Raw genomic sequence first — 6154 nt, forward strand, 5'->3', positions numbered from 1 at the left:
TTCCTTAAGGCACCTTGTATTCAAAGGCTTTATTCTTTTAATGGAGTCAGCGATTGTAGAATTCAGTACAATTTCATCTACAATACTTTCATCTTTCCAGGAGAGACCAATTATAAGATTTTGGACTTTTGTTTGTCAGAAACTGAAACACAGAGTGATGCATTGGTGTTTTCCTATTTTTCTTCTACACAGCACATCATAAGTAGTGTTCCTTCTTCAAAATTGAGTGCAATTCACTATCCAAATATTTAAAATTTCTTGGCACCAATCAGCTTGATTTTCAGGGTCAGCTCCTGCCTCCCACGTGTTTAACTCGGGACATATTTTCTTCAGCCTTTTGCTACCCATCCATAAAATGGAGTTGATAATAGTGCATACCAGGAAAGGGTCTTATCAGCACTAATGTGAATTATGTATTAAATGGTTACCTAGATGATAATGAGCTCTATAGAAATGTTCGTTAAATCAACTCCATTTTTTAAGGTAAATAGATAAAATGGTCAATGCTGAGTATATCCAAAGCAGCTCAAGGCACCCACAATCTCAAGAGGCCCATGGATCTCACAGGACATGTGTGAACACACAAGACATGTTTGTACAGACATATTTGCACATAGAGGGCATTTGTGTGGGTATCTTGAAAGCATCTTGCTGACTTTTCTGAAGCTGTGATCCATTTTGTCTGTTGGGGGCACCGTTAAGTTTCCTGGCCTCTGGATAATGCTCTGGATGATTACAGTGGCCAGGTAAGTGACACCCAGACCAGACCTTAGACCTTCTCAAAGCGTGATATGCATCTGAGTCTGTTTAAAATACATCTGGTGCATCTGGGTGGCTCAGTCGGTTAAGTGTCCAACTCTTTTTTTTAATGTTTATTTATTTTGGGGAGACAGAGCATGAGCGGGGGAGGGATAGAGAGAGAGGGAAACACAGAATCCGAAGCAGGCTCCAGGCTCTGACCTGTCAGCACAGAGCCCAGTGCAGGGCTCAAACCCACAAACTGTGAGATCATGACTGGAGCCAAAGTCAGACACTTGACTGACTGAGCCACTCAGGTACCCAAGAGTCCAATTTTTGACTTGAGTTCAGGTCATGCTCTCACCGTTCTTGAGATTGAACCCCACATCGGGCTCTGTGCTGACAGTGTGGAGCCTGCTTGGGAGTCTGTCTCCCTCTTCTCTCTGCCCCTTCCCCACTTGCTCTCTCCCTCTCTCTCTCTCTCTCTCTCAAAATAAATAAAAATAAACTTAAAAAAAAAAAAAGTGGGGCCTGGGTGGCTCAGTCGGTTGAGCATCCGACCTCGGCTCAGGTCATGATCTTGCAGTTTGTGAGTTCGAGCCCCGCGTCAGGCTCTGTGCTGACAGCTCAGAGCCTGGAGCCTGTTTCCCATTCTGTGTCTCCCTCTCTCTCTGCCCCTCCCCCGTTCATGCTCTGTCTGTCTCTCTCTGTCAAAAATAAACATTAAAAAAATATAATAAAAAGATGGGGCGCCTGGGTGGCGCAGTCGGTTAAGCGTCCGACTTCAGCCAGGTCACGATCTCGCGGTCCGTGAGTTCGAGCCCCGCGTCGGGCTCTGGGCTGATAGCTCAGAGCCTGGATGGAGCCTGTTTCCGATTCTGTGTCTCCCTCTCTCTCTGCCCCTCCCCCGTTCATGCTCTGTCTCTCTCTGTCCCAAAAATAAATAAACGTTGAACAACAAAAAAAAAAAAATTAAAAAAAAAATATAAAAAAAGAAAAAAATACAACTTTTGAGTCAATACCTTTGAAATGGGGCCCAGGATTCTGCATTTCTATTTTTTCTTATGTTTATTTATTTATTTTGAGAGAGAGAGAGAGAGAGAGAGAGAGAGACTGCACAGGGTAGGAGCAAAGATTGGAAGAGAATCCCAAGTAGGTTCCATGCTCAGTGTGGCCCAACACAGGTCTCAATCTCAAGACCATGAAATCATGACCTGAGCCCAAATCAAGAGTCAGACTCTCAACCCACTGAGCCACCCAGGCACCCCAAGAGTCTGCATTTCTGAGCTTCCCAGGTGTGATGCTCAAGTAAGTAAATTCTTAACACCTTATATTTCCATCTTGGCATTTAACATATAGGAGACCTTAACTCATGTCTATAGGAGTTAATTTAATGGGGGAGGCAACTCAGGGACTGATAACTTCTGGTGAAAACAAGACAACATATCCAAAATGGAGTGCCTCATGCTAAGTGCCATGTCACGGAACCAAGACTGAATTTATTGCAAGTGTCAGCTGTCCCAGAAGTGGAGCATTAAGCTCCAGTGAATCAGGAATCCCCTGATTGTGGGAGGCCGGGCCCTGGTGCCAGGCTGAGACCGGGTCGAGCAACAGTTCCCTGCTGACTCAGCCAACCCAGTGGTTCCCCCTCCCATTCCCCCATTTCAAGGGCATATGAAAGCCTTGTCAAAGCTGAGAAAGTTAATTCCTGAAGCCTGTGGTCTGTGGGTGTTGGCAGTAATGTTACCTCCCCTTTATCTACCCCGAGTCAAATAGAAACAAACATGGGAACTGTGTTTTGCTAACAATCTTGTCAACAAGGTCTTGCTGTGACCCGTTTAGAAAATTCACAAGGAACACAGAACTAAATGTTTTGGTTGGCAGCGATTATGTGAAACCTGTTTATTCTTAGAATGGCCTGACCCTTATGAGTCTTGATATAAAAGATTGTGTACAGCAACAATAAAGCCGTCACTTGGGCCATCAGCCCAGGGGACCCTCCTGTTCCCAAACTGTCTTCTCTTCTCTCTTTTTTTCCTTACATTCCCCTACCCTCAGGACCCTGATCTCGGTGTTTGTTGCGCCGGTCGCAACACTGATCAGCACTAGTGAGGTAATCAGTCTGATAGGCCTCTTCCATTCTCTAAAAGAAAGTGACCTCGCAATAATGCTATTTTTCCTTTCCTGTGACTTCTTGTTCCCTCTCTGTTCTGCCGATACAAGTCTTTCATTTTGTACGGCTCCATGGAAATCTTCTCTATCTGTTAAATTGGATGTTGCCTGATTCTAAGCAACTTTTGTTCAATAGATTCTTAATATTTTTGGTAGGCCTCAGTTTAGCCTGTAACAATTCTATAAGCCTGTGTTCTGATGCGTTCACAGACAAGATGAGACCCTAGATACGGAGTACCTAGCACGCAGCGATCACTTCAAAAATAAATTAGTCAGCATTGAAATCAAAGGACTGTTTCCCTGGAAGCCCCTTCATCAGTCCTTCCACTTGCAAGTCTGCCCTGTTGCTACACCTCCAATGTGAGTGCCTTCACAGATTTTCAGTGTTCAGCCGTTTGGATTTACGCCTGAATTCTGACATTGGCCTTTTGTTGGGGGAATGATGGGAAATAAATAGTTAAGTTATTCCCATTCCCCTTTGCTGAATAAGCATCAGCTTGTCCTCCCTAGCTTTGGGCCTCAGAAACGTGTTTACCCCTTGCCCGGAGAAGATGGAGATGCAGCGTTAAACCGACTTTTATTTCCTTATTTATTATTGTTGTTGTTATTGTTTATGTTTATTTTTATTATTATTATTTACCCCATCCAGAACCGGTGACCACACAAAGACCCCTCCTCTCCTGGTTTGAACAAAGATGCTCAACCTGACTCCCAGCGCGAGGCACCTGCGTCTTCGGATTGGTGGGATTGCCATCCAATAGGAAATAAGAGCCAGCATCTGCTATTTACATAAACTCCTAGCGGTCCCAGAGGCTCACAGCCTGCCGTCCAATCAGATTCCCGCGACTTGGAGGCTTCATTTGAATATGGACACAATAAATAGCGCTGCCTGCGCTCGGCGCACTCATCTCGGTTCCTGCGACTGCACCGCCGGTTCCGGTGCCCGGTCCGCGGCCCCCTGCCCCTTCGCCCGCACACTCGCGCCCCAGCTACCTCCACTCTAGCCGCCTCCTGGCGTTCCTGCGTACCCCGCCAGCCCCGAGCCCGCGTCCCTGCGACGCCCCCGCCGCCCCCACCCGGGCATCCGCGCCCGCTTGGAGCCCCTGTGCCCGCGCTGCCTGAGCCCCGGAGTCCCCACCGCCGCGTTGCCCCACCCCCACCCCTGCGCTGCCCGGCCAAGCCGGATCCTTCCCACTCCGCCCAAGAAGGGCTCCAAGAAGGCCGTCACCAAAGCGCAGAAGAAAGAGCAGCCGCAAGGAGAGCTACTCCATCTACATGTACAAGGTGCTTAAGCAGGTGCACCCCAACACCGGCATCTCGTCTAAGATCATGGGCATCATGAACTCGTTTGTCAACGACATCTTCGAGCATATCGCCAGCGAGGCCCCTGCCTCGACCATCACGTCCTGCGAGGTGCAGACCGCCGTGCGCCTGCTGCTGCCGGGCGAACTGGCCAAGCACGCTGTGTCTGAGGGCACCAAGGCCGTCACCAAGTACACCAGCTCCAAGTGAGGCGCGCCGGGCGCCCTGGAACCCAAAGGCTATTTTCAGAGCCACCTCTGTGCTCAGAAAGGAGACTGCCAGCCGCTCTGGTTGTGATGTACTGCTCCCGCAGGGTTCTGGGGGGCGCTGCAATGCGCCACGGAAAGCGAGACTGGACTTCAAAGGCGCAGACCCTGCAGAGGCGCGTTGAGTCAGCATCTACCCAGCCAGCAGCCAGAGAGGGCACGGCCTTAGCTTTAGGCAGAGACCCGGTCACCTCCAGGAAGGCCTCAGGCCAACCTCCCTACTAGCACCCCCGTGTCTCTTAATGGATTAGGTCTGCGTGCGCTGGACGGATGTGGGGTTCGATGAGGCCCTGGGTGTTGGTCTCAGTCTTGGCGGTGACGCTTGGGCTGGTCCTTCCCTCCTTTGCCTCTTGTCAAATACATGAAAGCAGTGTTCAGTTTAAGCAGCTTTTTGTGGGCACCACAGTTCCTGTTTGAAAAATCAGAACAGCGGGTGCACAGGTAGTGGCCTCCATCATCATACTCTGCTAAAATCATTCATATTAGGAGATCAGTTTATGTGGGTTTTTTTTAATTTTTAATGTTTACTTTTGAGAGAGAGAGCGTGAGCAGAGGAGGGGCAGAGAGAGAGAGGGAGACACAGAATCTGAAGCAGGATCCAGGCTCTGAGTCCCAGGCCACTCAGGGCTCCAACTCACAAGAACCATGAGATCATAACCTAGGTCAAAGTCTAGGCCCAACTGACTGAGCCACTCAGGCGCCCCTATTTTGGTTGTTTTGTTTTTTGTTTGTTTTTGGTATATACTTTTAATGAAAGCCTTGTAAATGGTGATAGAGCCTTTTTGACAAAACGAATGGAGCACTTTAAACAGATACACACAAGTAAACTATATGCAAGGTGGATTTAATTTGCCCACTTTATTTATAACTGAAGCAGCAGGCTTGACTGCTGCCCAGGCTTCTCTCGCTCTAAAAAATACCCCAGACTACAAAAACCACCACAAGAGCATCCCAATCTGAAAGCAAAACACTTCCCAGGATTTGGATTTCCAGTTCAGTCCCAAGAGGTGGGCAGAGGCCTTCTGATTCCTGGCCCCTAGGGGTGTCCATCTCCGGTGATGTCACGCTTTCATCAAATCTTAGCCTCCTACACTAAATTCTTTGTTTTGCGTTTGTACTTTTTTTATTAAAGAGATAGCCCTTCCCTCTCCATCTTTGGTTTACTCCATAGTAATTAGCAAATTGGACTTAAAATTTTTGGCTGAGATGAGGGGAGGAGAGAGTCTTTTCAATGCATTTTATTTTTAAAGTTTATTTTTATTTATCTTGAGAGGGAGATAGAGAGTAAGCAGGGGAGGGGCAGAGAGAGAGAGGGAGACAGAATCCTAAGCAGGCTCCACGCTGCCAGCATAGAGCCCAATGTGGGGCTCAAACTCACCGTGAGATCATGACCTGAGCCAAAGTCGAGAGTCAGAGGCTTAACCAACTCAGCCACCCAGGTGCCCCCTCTCAAATACGTCTCAGGGGATACCTGCAAAATCCCTCCAGTGCTTTCCAGAGCCTTACTCTTTGGCCTGTACTTTTGGTATTTCAGGCCTAGAGAAGTCTTCCATTGTGTTGATTCCTTACTCTGTGAGTCTAAGCATTTTTTTTTTATTTTTTTTTTCAATGTTTATTTATTTTTGGGACAGAGAGAGACAGAGCATGAACGGGGGAGGGGCAGAGAGAGAGGGAGA

The 6154-nt window shown here is 47.9% G+C and overlaps 1 pseudogene; it reads left to right on the forward strand.

Moving 5' to 3' along the window:
• The first annotated feature begins 720 nt into the window (after window positions 1–720).
• On the forward strand, window positions 721–4422 carry LOC124509271 (histone H2B type 1-F/J/L-like; annotated as a pseudogene).
• The last annotated feature ends 1732 nt before the right edge of the window (window positions 4423–6154 follow it).

The sequence above is a fragment of the Lynx rufus genome, unplaced genomic scaffold (genome assembly GCF_022079265.1).
Source record: "Lynx rufus isolate CCGP_SWC_20201006 ecotype Redwood Valley unplaced genomic scaffold, mLynRuf1.p SCAF_1, whole genome shotgun sequence".
Lineage (NCBI taxonomy): Eukaryota > Metazoa > Chordata > Mammalia > Carnivora > Felidae > Lynx > Lynx rufus.